The following is a 19751-nucleotide window of genomic DNA, read 5'->3' on the forward strand; positions in this document are numbered from 1 at the left end:
GGGCAGCCCTAAGGTGGGTGGAGTAGACAGAACAGAATGCTGGGAAGAAGGCAGTGTGGCAGACGCCATGATTCTCCTGCCAGATACGGACATAGGTTAGACTCTTGCCGGTAAGCCACAATCAGGTGGTGATACACAGATTAATAGAAATGGATTAATCAAGAGGTGAGAGTTAGCCAATAAGAGGCTAGAGTTAATGGGCCAGTCAGTGTTTAAATGAATGCAATTTGTGTGTTGTTATTTCAGGGTATAAGCTAGTCAGGCAATGGGACACAGCCTGCCATTTTTACTTACTACATAAGAGTTTGAAGACAATGAAGCAGTTCACTATTTCATGTTTCTGTTACAACATGAAAACATTCCTGAACAACATAGCAATTACAGAAGCCAATAAAATGATGACGAGAGAGGGTAAATGTTCCAAGCCACAGACCAAGAATATGTAATGTATCTTGGTTAGGATTTTTATTGCTGCAAAGAGACACCATGACCATGGCAACTCTTATAAAGGGAAAACAATTTATTGGGCTGACTTAAATTTTCAGAGGTTTAGTCCATTGTCATCATGGTGGGACATGGTGGCATGCAAGCAGATATGGTGCTGGAGAAGGAGCTGAGAGTTCTATGTCTTGATCCTCAGGCATCAGAAGGAGATTGTGTCCCATACACAGCTTGAGCATTTGAAACCTCAAAACCCACCCCACAATGATATTCTTCCTCCAACAAGGTCATGCCTCCTAATAGTGCCACTCCCTATGGGCCAAGCACTCAAACACAAGTCTATGCATACTTATTCAAGCCCCACCACGTAACTGTTTATGCCAAAATTCTAGTTTTTAAAAATTATTTTATGGTTTTATTTTATATATATGGGTGTTTTGTCCACTTGTGTGTCTGTTTGCCATGAGCATGCTTGATGCTGCAGTGGCCAGAAGAGGGAATCATATTCCCTGGAACTAGAGTTACAGTTAGAATTTGCCATTTGTTGTAGAGAATCCAACCCAGGCGCCCTGTTAACTGCTGAGCCAACTCTCCAGGCCCATGTTTTACTTTTAAAATATTCATATAAAAAATAAATATCTTTGCAAAAGTCACATAATCCCTGAGCAAATTTAAGAAATGTTGCTTTAAAGGGTATTTTAGAGTGGCTTAAGCAGATTTACCACAGTGACTTTTGCATTATTTTTTGGCATTTCTTCATCTCTTTCATTTCTTATACTAAAACAAAAATGTAATGTGAGGATCTTTTACTAGGGGGCATTGTCCTTCATCTCTTACTGATCACTGGCTCTAAGTCCCAACACATCTGGCTCCCATGGGTTTGACCTCTTTGCCACATTCCTCAGATGGTGAATAGTTTCTGGTTATTTCCATTGTCTGATAGCTGTCTCAGAGTTATAAGACACTGACTTAATTTATTGTGTGGATGTGGGGGTGGGACAGATGAGAAGACTGTGGTGGGGTTGCTAAAGTGGGCCCAGGGCTGTGGTAGGATGTGATAAAAACACTCACCAGGAGCAGAGACCCAAACGTGACAAAGCCATCCTTCAACCACCAGGAGATATTCTGTGTTGAGATCTAACTCAGTGTGAAACTGGAGACTTTGACACTTGCTGTTGAAGTCTGATCTTTAACTGTGAAGGACATACACTGCAAATGTGAAATTAATTCATATCCTTGTGGCTAAGGGCATCTTGGATGAGACAAATGTCTATATTCAGTGCAGTATTAATCCCCACATCTACTTTGGGGGATAGTTTCTCTTTTAAATGCATTGGTTGCACATTTAAAATAACAATGTAAATCTGGTAAATGGAAATACAGAGATATGGTTTCTCTCATTAACCAAATCAGCAGCACCAGATATCCCAGGGCCAGCAAAGGGCAGGGCTGGCTTGGCATAGCCCTCTGATTTCATCATGTGTGGTTGCTACAGACCCCTGAGGTGACACGGGCCACAGACATCAACACAGACCCCAGCTGCAGCAAGACCATGAACCCAGATAAGGTCATTAGATGCAGTATGGCTCTCTGCCACCAACGTGGACACAAGTAACTAGCCTGATCCTGGACATCCACATGGTCTTTGGTGGTAACATGGGCCCTGAACTTCAGTACAGATCCCTGCAGTGGTAGGACTGCAGACCTGGATGTGGTCCTTGGCAGCAGCTTGGGTCTGGATGTCACCATGGCCAGAGGTGATGGTACAAGCCCTCCAGACGTGCATGGCCCTGGTGGCAGTGCAGCCCTCAGACACCAACCCAGACTCAGGTGAAAGCCCAGAGCCTAGGAATATGCATTGCCTTTGTGGCAAGAGAAGCCACAAACTTCAACCCAGACATGACCCTTGCCAGCAGCCTGGGCCTGGACAACATCATTGCGCCTGATAGCAGCATGTGCCAGTTAGGTACGTATGGCCCTGAAAGCTGTTGATGTATTTTTCTTGGGTTGCCAGCTCACAAAAAAATGACACAAAGATTTATTATTAATTATGAAAGCTCAGCTTTAGATTAGGTTGTTCCTAACTAGTTCTTACTACTTAAACTAACCTGTGTCTTTTAATCTGCATTATTTTACATGACTCAGTTAGCTTTACCCTGTACTACCCATTTTGCTTCCTCTGAGTCTGACTGGTGACTCCACATTTCCACCTCTCTGTCCCGAGAAGTCCTGCCTAACCTCTTCCTGCCTAGCTAATGGCCATCCGGCTCTTTATTAAGCCAATCACAATAACACATCTTCACGCATGTAAAGGAATATTCTGCAACAGAAGGTAGCGTGGCCCTTGAGCACCAACATGGTCTTAGGTGGTTGATTAGACCCCAGGTAGCCACAGGGCCCTCCATTGCAACATGAGTCACAGACATCAACTCAGACCCACAGACCCAAACATGACTCAGCATCAGCTCAGACCTGGTGCCCCTGGGTGGCAGCACAGGCCACCCAAAGCTCAACTCTTAAGGGTCCTGTGAAGTTTACTATATGTAAAGTAAGAGACATATATTTTCTGCTGATATTTATTAGCTCTTAGCATCCTTATGTAGACTTTGTTCTTTCTTTGTTTCCTTGTTCCCCAACACCGGTATCTGCTTATGTCATATACTTAAGCCATATACTCAAGTGATATCTCATTGAACCCACCCGCCAACTTTCTGAAGTAAATTGCTGCTCATCTTGTTTCACAGGCAGAAACTTAACTTTCAGAAATGAAATTATTTGCCCAATTTTAACTCTACACATTTAAGCTACCCTTTTCTCCTAAACCATACAGCTTCATGGATAGAAACTGCTATAGAAAACTGAAATTAAAGTGCTTGATTTCCCAGCTTTATTCTCTGGAGAGCTGGCTATTTTAATGCAGCATTCTCTCTTTGAGAGAACTGGATTAAAGAAAACACTGAAAGGATCTGGCATAGCAAGTTGGAACTGAAAACACAACGTCAATTCAGTGTATCTTTCTTACATCTTGTCTCCTTTGTCATCTAGAACTACAATCCAAAGTCAGAAAAGCTACTTGAGCATTGTATTTCTCAAATTCAATGGTTGTCAGGAGAATCTGTCTGTCTAGATGTGGCATGTCACATTGTAATCTTAACTCATTCCAGAGTGATAAGCAGGCAAGAGAGAACTAAACAAGCGTGGCCCAAAGCAAAGGAGATGGTGAAGTCATGCTTTGCCCATTCTTGCCACTTTGGTTAATGTTCCTTTCTCAGTTTTTAGCCACGTCTTGCTCAAAGTAAACCACATTGATTAATTTGGATTGTAAATAATACTTGTCTGTTTTAATCAATCAAAAATTTCATTTATTTTCATTGTTATAGGAATTAAACATTTGTGTGTATCGTGTGCTGTGGGATATTTGTACACCGTGTAAAGCTGTTTGCTGTGAGTGGTGTAATAAGAAGCTGAACGGCCAATGCTTAGGCAGAAGAGCATAGATAGGACTCCAGGCAGAGAAAGATCATCAAGAGGAAGAAGGGTAAGTACCAGCCAGACACCAAGCCAGCAGAACGGGCAGTACAGAGATGAGGCAACGAGCCTTGTAGCAGAATGTAGATTAAAGTGGCGGTTGATTTAAGTTATAGTAAGTAGTTAGAAACAAGCCTAAGCTATGTCTAAATTTTCATAATTAATAATAAGTCTCTGTGTGATTATTTGGGAGTTGGTGGTACAGAGAAAGACTTGCTACAGTGATGCACTTGTTTTAATTGCAAGCAATAAAAACTAAGTGTATCAAATGGTTAACCTATTGTCTGGACTCTTGTAAACACTGCCTAGCATTTCATCTGATTGTCAGAACAGCCCTGTGGTTGAGGCATTGTTAGTGTCTCATAGTCTCATATTAGAAAATCAGAGCCAAAAAAATGTAAGTAAAATATCCACAATAACAAAGTTAGTACAAATGAAAGACCAACCAAATACAATTTTTAACTTTTGGAGTACTGTCCTGTTCTGCCTCTGTGCTTTTTAGAAAATCTAGAAAACAATTGAGAAAGTAAATGCTACTGTGAACTGCATTGCTCCAAGGTAACTGTTGTCTACACCTTTAGGGTGTATTCACACCAAGGATATTATATCAGCTCCAGGTGTCCATGGTTGTCACTTGCTAGTTCATGCACAATTTAATACAATAAAATTAAAACTGTTCGTCAATAGTGATAACTTTGGTATAGTATGTTATTTTTAATTATTTGATTATTGTTAAGAGTTTTAGATTACTTAATTTTTTTAAATGAGAAGAACACTGCACCAGATATGGTAGCTTGATAAGAATGGACCCCAAAGGCTCATATATTTTAATGCTTAGTCACCAAGGAGTGGCATTTGAAAGGGTTTGGAGGTGTGGCACTGTTTAAAGAAGTGTATCACTAGGGGTGGACTTTGAAGTTTCAAAAGCCTGTATTAGGTTTCTCAATGGATCATAACGTAGTCCTCAGTTGCTGCTCCAGGGCCTGCCTATGTACCACTATGCTCACTGCCATGATGGTAATGGACTAAAAAAAAAAAAAACCCTCTGTAAATAGTCTTTTATAAGGACTGCCTTGGTCCTGGTGTCTCTTCATGTCCATAGAGTGGTGACTAAGGCACCAGATGTCTTCGTGTGTAAAGTTTAAGCCCATCCTTCAGGATATATTCTTAGAAGTATAATTTCTAGGCCAAAGACTATTATTTTCAAACTTCAGCACATAGAAATTTATGTAGAACATCTGTGGGGCTTTATACTTTGTCTAATGACAGCTTACCTAGTCTTCTCAAATAATTTATACTCCCAGAAAGATTCCGTTTGCAACCACTTGCAAGAGTGCCCAACTTTTGATGCTGTGCTGAGCTGGCTGTCATGTGCAAGTGTCCTGGGCTGCATCCACGGCTGTCCTGGCAGTCGACAGCCATGATAGGCCTGGCAGAATAAGCGTCTTTCCAGACAGAGGCCAAGGGGTATTATTTTAATGAGCTGATGCGTCACTTGTGTGTTTTGCAATGTCTTCCCCCAAAACGACAGCTTTGCTTTTCAGTTCAGACATTGTGTTCTTATTTTGACCCTCTTCACCACTCTCTTCCTTACCTAACTTCTTCCATCCCTACCTCCCTATCCTGCACTTCATGTCAGAAAAAAAGTAAGATTAGATTTGTGCCGCCCATGTCCTCACGTGCCTGGGATCATCATCTGGAGCACGGCTGACTTACAAAGGCCCATAGTCTTACAGAGAACTGACTCTCCCTCCCAGAAGTCATCAGCAAACCATAGCTTAACAGCTCCTTCTCTCTCTATGTCAGCTCCTTCTCTCCCCATGCTAGAGTGTTGACTGACTGGATCCTGTGCAGGTCTTGCGCAGGCTGTACAGCCGCAATGGCTCTGGGTTCCTGGTTTCAGAGGTTCTGTCAGGTCCAGAAGGCACTGTTTCGAGCATGTGCCTGCAGACTCTCTGCTCCTTCTTCCACAACGGTCCCTGAGTCTGGAGTTGTGAATAATATAGGTGTCAATTTGTGACTGTGTGCTTCACTGATACTTTCTCTCTGTATCTTGGCCAGTTGTGAGTTTCTGTCCTAACCCCCACCCACTGCATAAAGAAACCTCTTTGATGAAGCGTGAGTGCACTAGTCTATGGGTTCAGGAATACGGATTCTGAAGGAAATTTTAATAGTAGACTTAGGCCCTCAGACCTATGAGCTCCCAAACCATGGGTTTGGGGCCAGATTTCCAGCACCAGACATAGTTTCTTCCTATGGCTCAGACTTGGACGTTCAATAAGAAAGCAGTTAGCTAGCCCCATATAACATTTGTGCCAGGGTTGCCCAGGTGTGTAAAAGTACTGGGGACGTTTTCGTTCCCAGAAGCTCCCACACCAAATTCTAAGATTATAAGAGCTAACCAGCAGAGAGTAAGCTTCCTGCTCAGTACCCTTTGAATTTCTTCATGTTCTTTTATCAATATATATGGAGGTTTTTGGAGTACAACAGAGCCCATATTTGATTTCAATGTTATATTCTTCTATACCTTCAGTTGCTTTCCCAAGAACATGGGATCTTTTTGTAGGCTTTTCCTTTGAATTGTTATGTAACACATACCTAGGCAGGAGAAAGAGGGAAAATTTGGGGAGCAAAATTGCCCAAAAGATATGACCTGAGAAGAATTCCTAGAGATAAGATCCTGGAGATAAAGGGGATTGAGATTGTTTTTATCTAACCACTAACTAGCTCTCAGCACTTACTAAGATCATAATGAAAAAAAAATCCACTATTCAGTTGCAGATTTGGTTGCTACATCCATTTTGCAAGCTAAAGATAAATTCTCAAGATTAATTACTTGGCAAATAACTGTTGACTTTTAAGAAAGACTAGAAAAAGCTTGCATTTTGCAAAGATGCCCAGGGGAGTTTTCAGAAGTCCAGCAAATGCCAGCTGCCTTGCCCATGAGAGTGTACTATCTAGGGGAGCGTGGGCATTGGCCCTATGGAAATAGGAATGCAGGGTAGTAAAATAAGGTCAAGACAAGTGAACAGGAATCTAACATATAGGAATTATATATACATATACATATCTTCTAATTCTCCATAACCAATGGTACAAGGAAAGTATATCAGTTATAAATGAATTCATCCAGTTCACATTTGCTATCTGCAGAAGAGGAATGAAAGCCCCTATTCAGCTTCCATCTCATCCTATTTTTTGGATGTGTGCTTCATTACTAGTGTTCAAAGACTTTTTAAGCACAAACAAATTGCTACATACTAGCACACAATATCCAAAATAATTTTAAGATGTTGGCTTTCTACTGGAGGCTTTAACTGAGGCCAAATCCCTGAGAAAATGTCAAGAGATGACATACTATCTCTTTGATTGTTTGCTTCTCAAGAAAAAAAAATACAAATTTATTGTGTTAAGCACATGTTGACAGACTTTTGGAAACACGAGAAACAGAATACAATCTTCTACAAAATACTTTTTAAAATTTATCTTTACTAATTAGTGAAATTGATTAGCACAAAGGAATCCTGGCTAGAGCACAAAATGGCCAGGAAATGCAATGGAGAAGCCACAGAGGTATTTAAGGGAGTGTCAGCCAAGCGCTCAGAACATGCAAGCCTGGACTGACACAAGTGTGGCCTGATGGTCTAGAACCAGAAACTCGGTGAGAAAGACCTAGGCAAGAAAGACAGGAATGCAAAGTGGAGCAATGTGTGAGCACACCGCAGTAGAAAGTTCTTCCAGATTTAATGCACTGCACAGCTCACCCAGAGCAAGATATTATTGGTTTGTGTTTTGATAATTTTTATTAAGACCTATAAAAATTCAGAGAGATAAGTATCTGCTCTTTGAGGAGAACTTCTTTTCACCACGTTGTTCCCGTCATGACGGCCTTCGCCACAGAGGAGGTAGACATACCCCACGGTCTCCTCTTCTGATGTCCACGCTGTAGGATTTCTCAATCACTGCCCCACCTCCTCTTCTCATTTATAAATCAAATTCATTTTCAATCCATTGCCTAGAGGGAGTTTTTTCTTTCCTTTTTCACAAAGAGAACTTTTTTATGTCCACAACTGGACAGTAATGCAGAGGAGTTGCTCCTCTCTCTGAGTCGGCTTCCTTGCTGTTGAAGGAGAAACCTGTCTCAGCTTGGTTCACCAGTCTCTCTAGAAAGGCTTCTGACATGCAGTTGCTAAGCGGCCAGATGTGCTTTGGGATGCAGCTTCGATGCCACTTCCTCCACCCTCCCTAGCTCCACTTCGGGGCCCACCTGCATGTTGTCATTGATAGAAACAATTCCTAAATTCCTACAATAATAATTTGATTCTTTATCAAAGAGGGATATGATCTACCTTGAAAAGCTATGAAGACCTTTTCGATTAGGGCAACACTGGCTTAAGTGATAAAACATGGTAGGAATGTTACTAGTTGCCAGTTAAATTAATGGACCTAAGAAAATTTCCTCTTTTCTTTATTCTTTGTTTTTGTTTTTGGAGACAGGTTTTCTCTTTGTAACAGCCCTGGTTGTCCTGGAACTCACTTTGTAAACCAGGTTGGCCTCGAACTCATAGAGATTCATCTGCCTCCGCCTCCCAAGTGCTGGGATTACAGGTTGTGCCACCACACTGCCTGGCTAGGAAAGTTTCCTGCTTTCCATTAATTTTACTGTACATATCTTAAAATAATGATAATAACCATCTTAGAAAGAATGTCAGCATTGAACAATGTAGGCAAACATCCTTTCTACACTGAAATATGCCATAAACTGTACTTATTACTATATTCTAGCACTCTGGACTTCAGTTCATTTAAATTCAATTAAATCATCCTTTGCAAACAACGGCATCAACTAAGTTCTATTTATCATGCCTTTATAATGAAAAATGCATTGTGTAGCAAGAAAGGATTTCAATAGATCAAGAAGTAATGCTCCAACTCCAGTACTGTCAGCCCACTCATCTGGCCAGCAGAAACATTTAACTACCTCCCCCACTTTCCCAGATGCAGTGACTGGTGCTTCCCAGAAGACAAAACATATCTATTCTGATTTCTTTTAATGGAACCATATGCTGTTTTCAACCCTAGGTTTTTCTTATAATTCTTGGGATGTTTGCCGTTTGTTTAATGCATACTATTAAAGAAAAGAGATTCAGTGATGTGTATTAAATACTTTAGGGTTAATAATATTCAGGATCACCACTGTTTGGCACCCTACCCCTTCAATGCTCAGGTAACAAAGCCAGAGGTTGGGAAAACTGCTGTCAGACAGGTTTGACAGGGCTGCTGCAGTCATGAACTTATAGGAGCTGTGGCTGTCAGCACAACATCAATTCAGTTTACATTCTAGTGCCGAGGGAAAAGGGTTCATACATTCTCACCCCTATTTGGGAAGCTACAGGCAGGAGGTAGAGTCAATCTTCTTCAAGATGGAGGATCCTCGTGTGCTCTCCTCGCCTCAAAGATCTTGTTCCATTAACACATGTCTGGATTCAGTGTTCTATTTAGAAGAGGAAGAGGAAGAGATGAAGCTGTAGGGGTATGTTAGGGATGTCTAGGAGGAGTTGGAAATGGAGAATGAGGGGTGGATATGACCCAAATGCATTGTATACATGTAGGAGCTTCTTAAAGAATAAATATAATACATTGATAGAAAGGACCGTGTCAGTGGAATTTTACACGTGGAAGAGTGAGGGCCGGTTGATGGTCAATGTCTGGAAAATCGGCCCAGAAACATCTGAGAGAAGAAAATCTGGTTCAGCTGACCTAACTGAATTCTTGATGAAACAGAGCAATCAAACATCTCATGGGAATCTAAAGGCCTGAAGAACCTGATGCCGCATATCCCAAAAGAGCTTTGTGCTGAACTGACTTTATGGGCTGTTTTATCAATTCATTTTTAATTTTGTTGACATTAGATCCTTTTACTTTCAAGAACATGCAAGGATTGGTTCCGAAACCACTATGAAGTCTGTTAAGCAAACTATTTGTGTTAATATAGCATTTTGCAGGATTTGTTGTTTTGATAAATTTTAAACTGTCTGTTTGTTTTATAACCACAGACTCAGAGTACCCAGCACAAAGCACATTTCTGGCAAGGGCTAAGTGCAGGAGAACAGGAGTGCACAGAGCTAGAAGAGAATGGTTTGTCCTTCCCATGGTTATTACCTATGTTGGTGGAGGGGGAGGAAAGCACACTACAGAGTGGAAAGCTCTATGAGCAACGCAACGCCTGCAGGTATTTGAGAACAAGAGTAAATAAGAGCAATTTTCCAAGGAAAAGAAAGTGTGTGTGTGTGTGTGCATGCATGTGTGCGTGTGTGTTTAGAATTGAGAAAAGTTAAAATTTAAAAAAATGAAAAAAAAATACCAAAAATATCTCATTGGAAAGTTGCCCTTGTGAAAGGTAGCACCAGGTGACTGCTAACTATTAACCTAGTAAATATGAGGAGATGAGGAGTAAACCATTCATGCTAAGAGGTAGACGATCTGCCTCACCTTGACAGTCACCTTTGCTTTCCTTATTTTGAGTTGTATTGATTCAGCTAAAAGCATAAACCACAGTTACAATAGCTAGAAAATTTTTTGGTTACGATGTCTGGAATCTCTTTTATTTGCCTTGTGTGAATTATAGAGGCATTTAATCATTTCATTAATGTACTAACTTAGGAACTATTGAGGAAATGGTGACTCATACATTTCGAGTAACTTACCCAAGGCTGTGGAGCTCACAAATAGGGGAGCCAGGGTTGAAATCAACAATCACCTTGCTGAAATAAGTCTTCCTAGGCACTCTCTACCTACCATAATTAATCCAAAATTTGATAAAAGTTTATTCACTTGGCTAATTTATTTCTGTATTTTGATGTGGAAGTTAATTGATGCACATACTGTCGAGATCATTTAGGAAAATGAAGCCTGTGTTTTCAGCATCGATCTCCCCTCCAGTCCTTGGCCCTTTTCTCTCGTTTTACCTTTCTATGTTTTAATGGGTTTAAAATGTTTCATGATTGTAACATGAGGGGCCGGCTTGTTGGGGTTTCTGTCCCTGCCCGGTACCCCACAACCTGCAAGCCCCAAAGAAAATTACACACAGGACTCCATAAGATTATAAACTGATTGGCCCATTACATCAGACTACTTATTAGCTCTTATAACTTATGTTACCCCATTATCCTTATCTACGTTAGCCACATGGCTCAGTACCTTTTCCAGCGGGGCAGCTTACATCTTTCCTCTCTGGTGGTCTGGGCAGAACTGGCGAGGGAGCTTCCTGCTTCCTAGAATACTCCTGTTCTCTTTGCTCCACCACTACTTCCTGTCTGGTTTTCCCACCTATACTTCCTGCCTGGCCAATCAACATTTTATTAAAATACATGACTGACAGAATACAGATAATTCTCCCACACCACATGATGGCTGGCACTCCCCGAGTAGTCTGTGGCTATCAATGTGCTTCAGATAGCAAGAGATCCAGAAGCTGGTGGCATCAATCTGCTTTTGTGATTTTCTTTACTTCTGACCTCACAACTCCCCATTTATAGCACTGCTTATTCTTCCATTTGCAAGAAAATGAGGAACTTGTCAGTCTTGGTTAGGCTCTGCATACCCAGGCTACCTTGTATGGCTTTCCACACCTCAGAGCAGGTGTGAGAGAAAATTGAAGAAAAGGAATTACAGAGTACAGCTTCCACATTCTTACTGGGTGTCACTTCCCATGAATTATGTCGTGGGATCATCAAATCGACCCTTTGAAATGAAAGCATTGTCTCAGAATGAAGCAGAGATCATATAAAAAACAATCACATAATTTACATTTGTTTAGAGGTTCACTTCAGTTTTACTTGAACAAAGCCCAAGAATTATCACAGTAAAGAGATCACAAACTCCTTGAAGGAATCATCTTTAATAATGAATATTACCCTTTGTAGGTAGTCACTAGATGCTGGGCTCTTGGACAAGCACACCACATGTGATACTCCATGAAATAAGGATTGTTGCTGCTTCTGATATACAGAGAAGGAAAAAGAAGCTCAAAAAAGGTTAATTAGCACATCCTTAGAGCTGGGACTAGAGAGAGAGTCTTGTCCCCTCTCCAAACCTTCTGCAGCCTACCAAAAACTAGCCCCTTCTCTCTCTCTTCTTTCCTTCAAAATGGAGAGACTTATTAAATAGTCATGCTAATGTCAAATTCATGATCTTCCTGCCTCAGTCTTCTGTGTGCTTCTATGGCAGACATGTGACATTATACACAACACAAAATAAGCATTTATTTTCCACTCTGCTTACATTTCTTTCCTTGCATATGTGTGTTGGTGCAATCATTTATGTGTTCTCTGATAATATTATCTATTGTTATAAATCCTGAACTTAGTTGACATTTAACCATCAAAGCAAACTTCTGAGGTACTTTTCACTATCATTGTTATGTTATGGATAGAAAAGTGTAGTCAGAGACTGCTCGCTATTTCCTGGTCATCCAGACCCAAATAATCGTACAGAAACTATGTTAATTACAACAATGTTTGGTTGATAGCTTAGGCGTATTTATAGCTAGTTCTTACATCTTAAATTATCCCATTTCTATTAATCTGTGTATCACCATGAGGCAGTGGCCTACTGGTAAGTTTCTGGAGTCTGTCTCCTTCAGCAATTACACGGTGTCTTCTTGACTCTGCCTTCTCTCTCTCTCTCTCTCTCTCTCTCTCTCTCTCTCTCTCTCTTTCTCTCTAGATCTCTGTTTGGATATCCTGCCTGGCTTTACTCGGTTAAGCCATTGGCCAAAACAGCTTTATTCATCAACCAATAAAATGAACACATATACAGAAGGACATCCCACATCAGAAAAAAATAAGGGTGGCAAACCATTTTCTCACCATCACATGTTTGTCAAAGTTGAAGGAATCCCTCCCAAGGCTGTGCATGTTCACTTCCTGATCCAGCTGCCTCTTGCCACCCATGCAAGTACCAGAAGTTGCTGTAAAATGCTGAACCAATTGTGTGCATACCTCTCTCCACAACTTTCATTAATTTCCCATTCGTTATAAAGGAAAGACAACTTATTCTGTGTATTTTAGATTATTTTTAATATGTTTCTTTTTTGACATCTGTTTTCACTTTTCCTATTGACTTCATTGTTCAGCCAGCCCTAAAGGAGTCAGTCATGCCCAACTCTTCATGACCTTTCTCACAGAAAATTCTTCTCTGATTTTTAACAGCTGTTAGGGTTTTTTTTTCATTGTTGTTGAAAATGTCTCCCACAGACTCGTGTGTTTGAAAACTTGGTCTCCAGTTGATCATGCTAGTTTGAGAAGTTGTGATACTTTAGGAGTTGAGTCCCAACCTGGAAGAAGTGGACAGGTGGAAGGGAGGCCTTGAGGATTTCAGAATAGTCCTGGATCAAGCTGTCTACACTACGATCTCCGGAAATGTGAGAAAAATGCACAATAAACTTCCACCACCAGGGCCTGCCACCTAACCCAAGCTGGTCCTAGCTACCACACCTTGCCCCATGATGGATTTCATTCCTTTAAACTGTGAATCCAAATAAATCATTCTTTATCATATATTTATTTGCAGCAACAAAAGAAGAAACAGCCTACTAAAACTAGGAGTGGGGTTGTTCTGACAATAGAACTGGCCATGTAGTTCAATGGAACTTCAAATTGGTTTGTGAGAAGGATATCTAAAAGTTTAGAGTTGAAGGCTACACGAAGCCTTCAAGTGTGGTAGGAGTTCAAAAGACAGAAAGACTAAGAAAAACACAAGCAGTAAAAGTTGGGCTCGTGAGGTTTAAGCGGGGAATAAGGACTCTGTCTAGAACTGGGCATTGGATCAGTAATTTTAAATCCTGGAAAATAATCTCGCTATGTTCTGCCCATTTCCTGAATATCTGGATGGAGCTGAATTCAAAACTAAAGGACACACTTTGTGGGGGAAATTACAGGGCAGTATAGCATTCAAAACATGGCATGGGTGTTGCTCAGGGTCTTTGCTAGCTATCCAGGGAAATAGAGTAGGAGGTGGAACAGAAAGGTTTGAAAGAACTCTGCCATTTTGTTACAAAAGGAACATGAGTGAGCTTAAAATCAGAACCAGGCTGAGCCTAACTATTAGAGATCAGCACTATTGTACAGGAACCCTCCCACTTCCCACTTGGCACCAGGACAATAGGAAAGCCACCTACCATTCCCAGTCACTGAACGCTACAGGATGCAAAGCTGAAGAAACAATTTGAAAAGCATGTGTTTGAAAGGAGATTGGCAGAATAGACTCTACAGATTCTAGACATCCACCTAGGGTAATATTAACCTTGGTTTAGCCAAAAACATATTCAAAAGACACTGTAACTGTCAGCTGTGACCCAAGGAGGTGGGCTGCAACTCACCAGGACAGCAGTAGACCTCAGTGCTGTTCATGTAAGCATGGAGAGGGTCATACGATCACACTTACAAGATTCACGGAAAAAAAATTGATGAGGCCAGGTAATATTCAGTAGGCCAGATGCTCTAAAATGAAGCTCTAAGACACCAGAGTTTGAAGTCTGACATGCAGCAGAGACCCTAGGATGATGCTAACATGCTGAGATTGAGGTTAATCTGTGAAACAAGCTAACCAAAGAGAGAACTCATATCATAATTATCATAGCATAGCATAGCATAGCATAGTATCCATAAGTAGCAAAGTCGCTGTCATTGGATCATTTTATTAGGGAAACAAAAGTGCAGAGAAGTGCAGTAACTCATCAGTGCCCCCAAAATGAAATCTTAATATTTCGAGGTTAAGATGTCATTATATCTTCTGACCGTACAGTGTTCTGGCTAATTTTTTGTCAATTCAACACAAACTAAAGTCAAGAAAAGAAGACAGAACCTCAATTAGTCAAAAAAAGAGAATCTCAATTAAGAAATTGTCTCCATTAAGTTGGCCAATAAACATGTTTGTAGGTACATTTTCTTCATTAAAAGTTGATGTAGGAGGGCCCAGCCCACTGTGGGTAGCACCACCTTTGGTCAAGTGAACTTGAGATGTATAGGAAAGCCAGCGGAATAAGCCCCAAAGAACAAAACTGTAAGTAGTATTTGTCTATGGTTGTACTTCAGTTCCTGCCTCCAATTCCTTCCTTTGAATTCCCGCCCTGCTTTCCCTGGATGATGGGTGGTGATTTGTAAGCTAAATAAACACTTAGCTCACCCCCGGTGCTTTGAGTTACTGTTTTAACACAACCAAGAAAAGAAAATTAATATATGGTTAGCAAGAAGCAGGTCATTATACCCATACAGTTCTACTAAATAAGAAAGCCAAAATTTCTCGAGACCCAGGGGTCAACAGCCAGCAGGCCAACTTAAGGAAAGTGCATCTAATGTAACTGCAGCACCTACATTCTTGCCTTTGAGTTAGTGTTGCGAAACAAAGCCTATGCTGTCGCTTATAACTTTAAAACATTGTCTAAATGTCCATGTCTGTGAAACACGAAGACCAAGTCTTTTGAATTCTTTAATTCCCAGAGTAGTAACCACAAACTTTTTCTTTCTTTCTTTGCTTCTGTTTTGAGCCAAAAATTTGATCTAGAATACAGTTGTGGTTCAGAAATATGCCTAATTTTCTCGCTGCATATTTGTGGTGAAACATGTCCTTCATATTCCACACAAACTCAGTAGAGAGTTTAACAGTTCAAAGAAAAGTCTCCATGTAACAGTAAACAAGCTTGTGTAAATAGAGGGGGAATACACAGTCAGTTATGAGGTACTCACACTCCTGGTCTATATATTGGCCAATATGACACAGACAACCCATAGTGGCTGTTTGTGCTTATATTTAAATCAAGCAAAAACAGGAGCCTCACTTCTTAAACTGTGTTACTCATACCTTAGAAACTCAGCAGTGAAATGTTCTATGGCTTCTCTATGAGAGTGAGGATTTGTTGAGCTCATCAGTCACTGCAGTTAATTTGATTGGACAATTTTACTATAACAGCCACTTTTAAGTTTTTTTTTAACTCAAAGTAACTTTAAACTTTTCAAAATAATCACAGACCCTTAGAGACCCTGTGGTGGTTTGAAAGAAAATGGTCTCCAAAAGTAGTGGCACTATTAGGAGGTCCATGTCACTGTGGGGAATTGCTTTGAGGTGTCCTATGCTCAAGCTTCTCTCAGTGTGGTACACGGTTCATTTCCTGTTGCCTCCAGATCAAGATGTAGAACCCTCATCTCCTTCTCCAGCACCATGTCTGCCAGCATGCCACCATGTTTCCCACCATGAAAATTAGTGTGAGATTCCCCTCTGTATGCTATGAATATTTTATTACCATTAGTTAATAAAGAATCTGCTTTGGCCTATGACAGGGCAGAATATAGCCAGGCAGGAAATCCAAACAGAGATAGATAGAGAGGGTAGGTAGAGTCAAGGAGACACAATATAGCTGCTGAAGAAGAAAGATGCTGCCAAAACCTTTCTGGTAAGACACAGCTTTGTAACAATACACAGATTAATAGAAATGGGCTAATTTAAGATACAAGAGTTAGCTAATTAGAAGCCTGAGCTAATAGGCCAAACAGTGTTGTAATTAATATAGTTTCTATGTGATTATTTGGGTCTGGGCAGCCAGGAAATGAACAATCAATCTCCATTTACAAAATGGCACCCACTATTTGGTGCATGGATCTACATAAAACTTAAAATAGCTTTAAATAAAGGGGGGGGGACTTCTAGACCCATAAAAGAAGAAGTTAATTGGAGCTTTTTGGTAACCACATATTTTCAGATAGGCTCTGTTTGTTGATGGCAAACAGAGGCATGGCTACTTTAAGAGAAGCCTTTCTGACTCAGCATTAGCAGTAAAAACTGCATGGCTTCTTTAAGAGATAACTTCCTGGTATATGCTGGTAACACAAATGGCTCTGACTCTTTTTTGGGAGGTCCTGTTATGAAGCACTTATATGGCATCTGTGTGTAGCATGACACAAATTGATTAATGACAAAATACACTTGTTGCGTTCCTGGAGCTGGGGCAGTGTGTTGGATGGGGCAAAGCCAAAAGGCAGGGCTGCAGAGTTGGTTCTAGCATTTGAAAAACAAAGGCACACCTGATGAGAAAATGATTACAGATACACAATAAAGACAGACTCAGACAAAAACAAACCTCTAAATAAGTTACAGTCTGTTTAAAAAAATGTACATAGACTTGGGAGAGAGAGAAGAAAGAGTATAGACAGTTATAAAACATAGTAATAGATTAAAGGAGTAAAGATAATAAAATCAATATTAAAAAGTAATAGAGTAAAAAAGCCACATAAAGATGGAAAATACACAAAGAGTTTAGATTATGTATATTATTGTGTTTTCTTTGAATTTTTTGACATTTGATTATGGGGGCTGCTAAGCTAAACAAACATGTATATTTTAAAGGTATCTTGAATTTAAAATTTGAGTTTAAGGATATGTTACTTTGGAAAAAAGAGGTTCTGCTTTTGTTTCCATAGAAGATGAGAACCTGTAGATTCCTTCCAGGCTAATGTGCTTTGATGGAACAAGACCCCCTGAAAGGGCTCTGTGAACCCCCAAAATTGCCCAAACAACAGCAGGAAGCAGTTTGAAGAAAACTTCACCAATTACTTCAAGAGAAAGATGGGCATCTAAGAGGCTCCTTATGGAGTTTGCTACCCATTTGGTCAAGAAACTGCTCTTGCCTAAACTGTTTGATGGTATGCTGTATAAACTTGACATGCAGGACCCACAGAAATGACTGCTGAACTTGCCTAAAGGCGAGAACTTTCAGGGTTCCTGCTTTATGAAAGAATCTGACAGACATTCTGCATGACACAGAAGAAAGTGACTGACAAACTGCCAATATAGGCAAAATAGCCTTTCAAATTTCCTGCTTCATGGAAAAATCTGCCAGATACGATGGGCCTGTAGACTGAAGATGGATGTCCCAACATTACAGAAGAACTTGGGTGACTATCCAGTCAGCAAGATGTCTCTGTCAATTCAAAAGTTGTGGAAGTTGCTTAAAATGTACTTCCTGTTTACTTAGGTAATATTATATCCTTCTGGAGTCTTTGATGGATTTGAAGACAGATAATTATAGTTTTCCTTAGTTATAAAAAGTAAATTAGATATGAAATTTTAGACTCATAAAGAAATATTGTTACTGTAATTCTTATTTGATACCTGTTTTGTGTATATAATTTTACTATGTTAAAGTTAAAACCTTCTTTTTTATTTAGACAGAAAAGAGGAGATGATGTGGAATTCCCTTCTGTATGCCGTGAATATGTTTTATTACTGTTGGTTAATAAAGAAGCTAATTTGACCTATGGCAGGGCAGAATACAGCTAGGTGAGAAATCCAAACAGATAGAGAGAGAGTAGGCAGAGTTAGGGAGTTGCCATGTAGCTGCTGAAGGAGAAAGATGCTGCTGGAAACTTTCTGGTGAGTCACAGCCTCATGACAATACACAGATTAACAGAAATGTTTTAATTTAAGATGTAAGAGTTAGTTAATAAGAATCCTGAGATGATGGGCCAAACAGTGTTGTAATTAATATAGTTTCTAGGTGATTATTCAGGTCTGGGTAGCTGGGAAATGAATGAACAGTCTCTATTTACAAAAGATAATAGACTAAACCTCTGAACCTGTAAGTCACCCCAATTAAGTGTTTTCTTTTATAAAAGGTGTTGTGGTCTTGGTGTCCCTTCACAGCAATAAAAATCCTAACTAAGCAGGCACCTTTACAAAACATAGGCTGTCTACTTGTTTCTACTGTATTGCAAATTAAAACTGAGAAAATTTATAATTGCAACAACATTTCTTTTGGCTCTCAAGACACTGGCATTTTATATATTGTACCTCTGGGGAACACTTGTTGTGAGCCAGAGAAACATCATCATAAAGTTATAAGAATATGTTGGTCTCAGAGATGCTCTGAAGGTATCTGTCTCCTGGGATTCCAGTCCTCATTTTTAGAACGCTTATCTAGACTATACTCTGGTACTAGCAGTTCTCTGGCTCCCATTTACTTCTAAATACATGTGCTGTTTGTCTTGCTCAAAAATACTGCAAGAGTTTTAGAGTTTGGCAAAGTAAAATGAAACAACCTTATTGTTTATCCAAGCCAGACTTTCTGGGAGGAAATGAAAGGGAAGGGTCCACTCAGCAAGTACTTCTGCTGGAAATGAGGTCCATTGTATTCTGAGGAACACATTGCAACTTAATGATTGTTGTTTGGCCTCCGTAGGTTTCCTAAACTAGTGTGGAAAATACATCCAGACCTCAGACAACAATCTGGTATTTGTAAGTAGTAACCTCCCACTAGTGTCTGTGTTACCACAGGGTGAGCAAGCTAGAAATGAACTCTAGAAAGACCAAGATGCAGAATAGGTGATAAGCACCAAAACTGTCGAGGTTTCCAAGCCTGATGAAGACACATGAAGTTATTCCACAGTGGCTGACCTAACATTCTGTACTTACAGCCTTGTTGAGCATGTCCCTAAAAGCATGAAAGCAATGCACAATGAGTTTTCAGAGTGAGAAACAATCTTTGAATAAAACAGATTTTCCCATTTTGCTTACATTTTTACAACATACTTCTTGGTACGATCATTTATGTATACTTTGAAAATATCAGCGACTGCAATTTTTATTTTATTTCTTTAACATGCAGGTCTTTTGCATATATATTATTGTTTCAAGTTTGTGTTTTATGAAATTTCTGTGTGTTTGTTTGTTTTGTTCTATTCTGCTTTCTTTCTCTTTTATCTTATTTTATTATCATTTTCTAGATGCCT

The 19751-nt window shown here is 40.0% G+C and overlaps 1 long non-coding RNA gene across 1 annotated transcript in view; it reads right to left on the reverse strand.

The window, feature by feature from the left end:
- LOC148121102 (uncharacterized) overlaps window positions 1-11203 on the reverse strand; it is a 49403-nt gene extending 38200 nt beyond the window's left edge. The window contains exon 1 of the long non-coding RNA XR_015738538.1: window positions 11170-11203. This is a non-coding gene — a long non-coding RNA (uncharacterized LOC148121102). The remainder of the gene's footprint in view (window positions 1-11169) is intronic.
- Window positions 11204-19751: the final 8548 nt, after the last annotated feature.

Source organism: Myodes glareolus, chromosome 8 (genome assembly GCF_982192425.1).
Source record: "Myodes glareolus chromosome 8, mMyoGla1.1, whole genome shotgun sequence".
In the NCBI taxonomy this organism is placed as follows: domain Eukaryota; kingdom Metazoa; phylum Chordata; class Mammalia; order Rodentia; family Cricetidae; genus Myodes; species Myodes glareolus.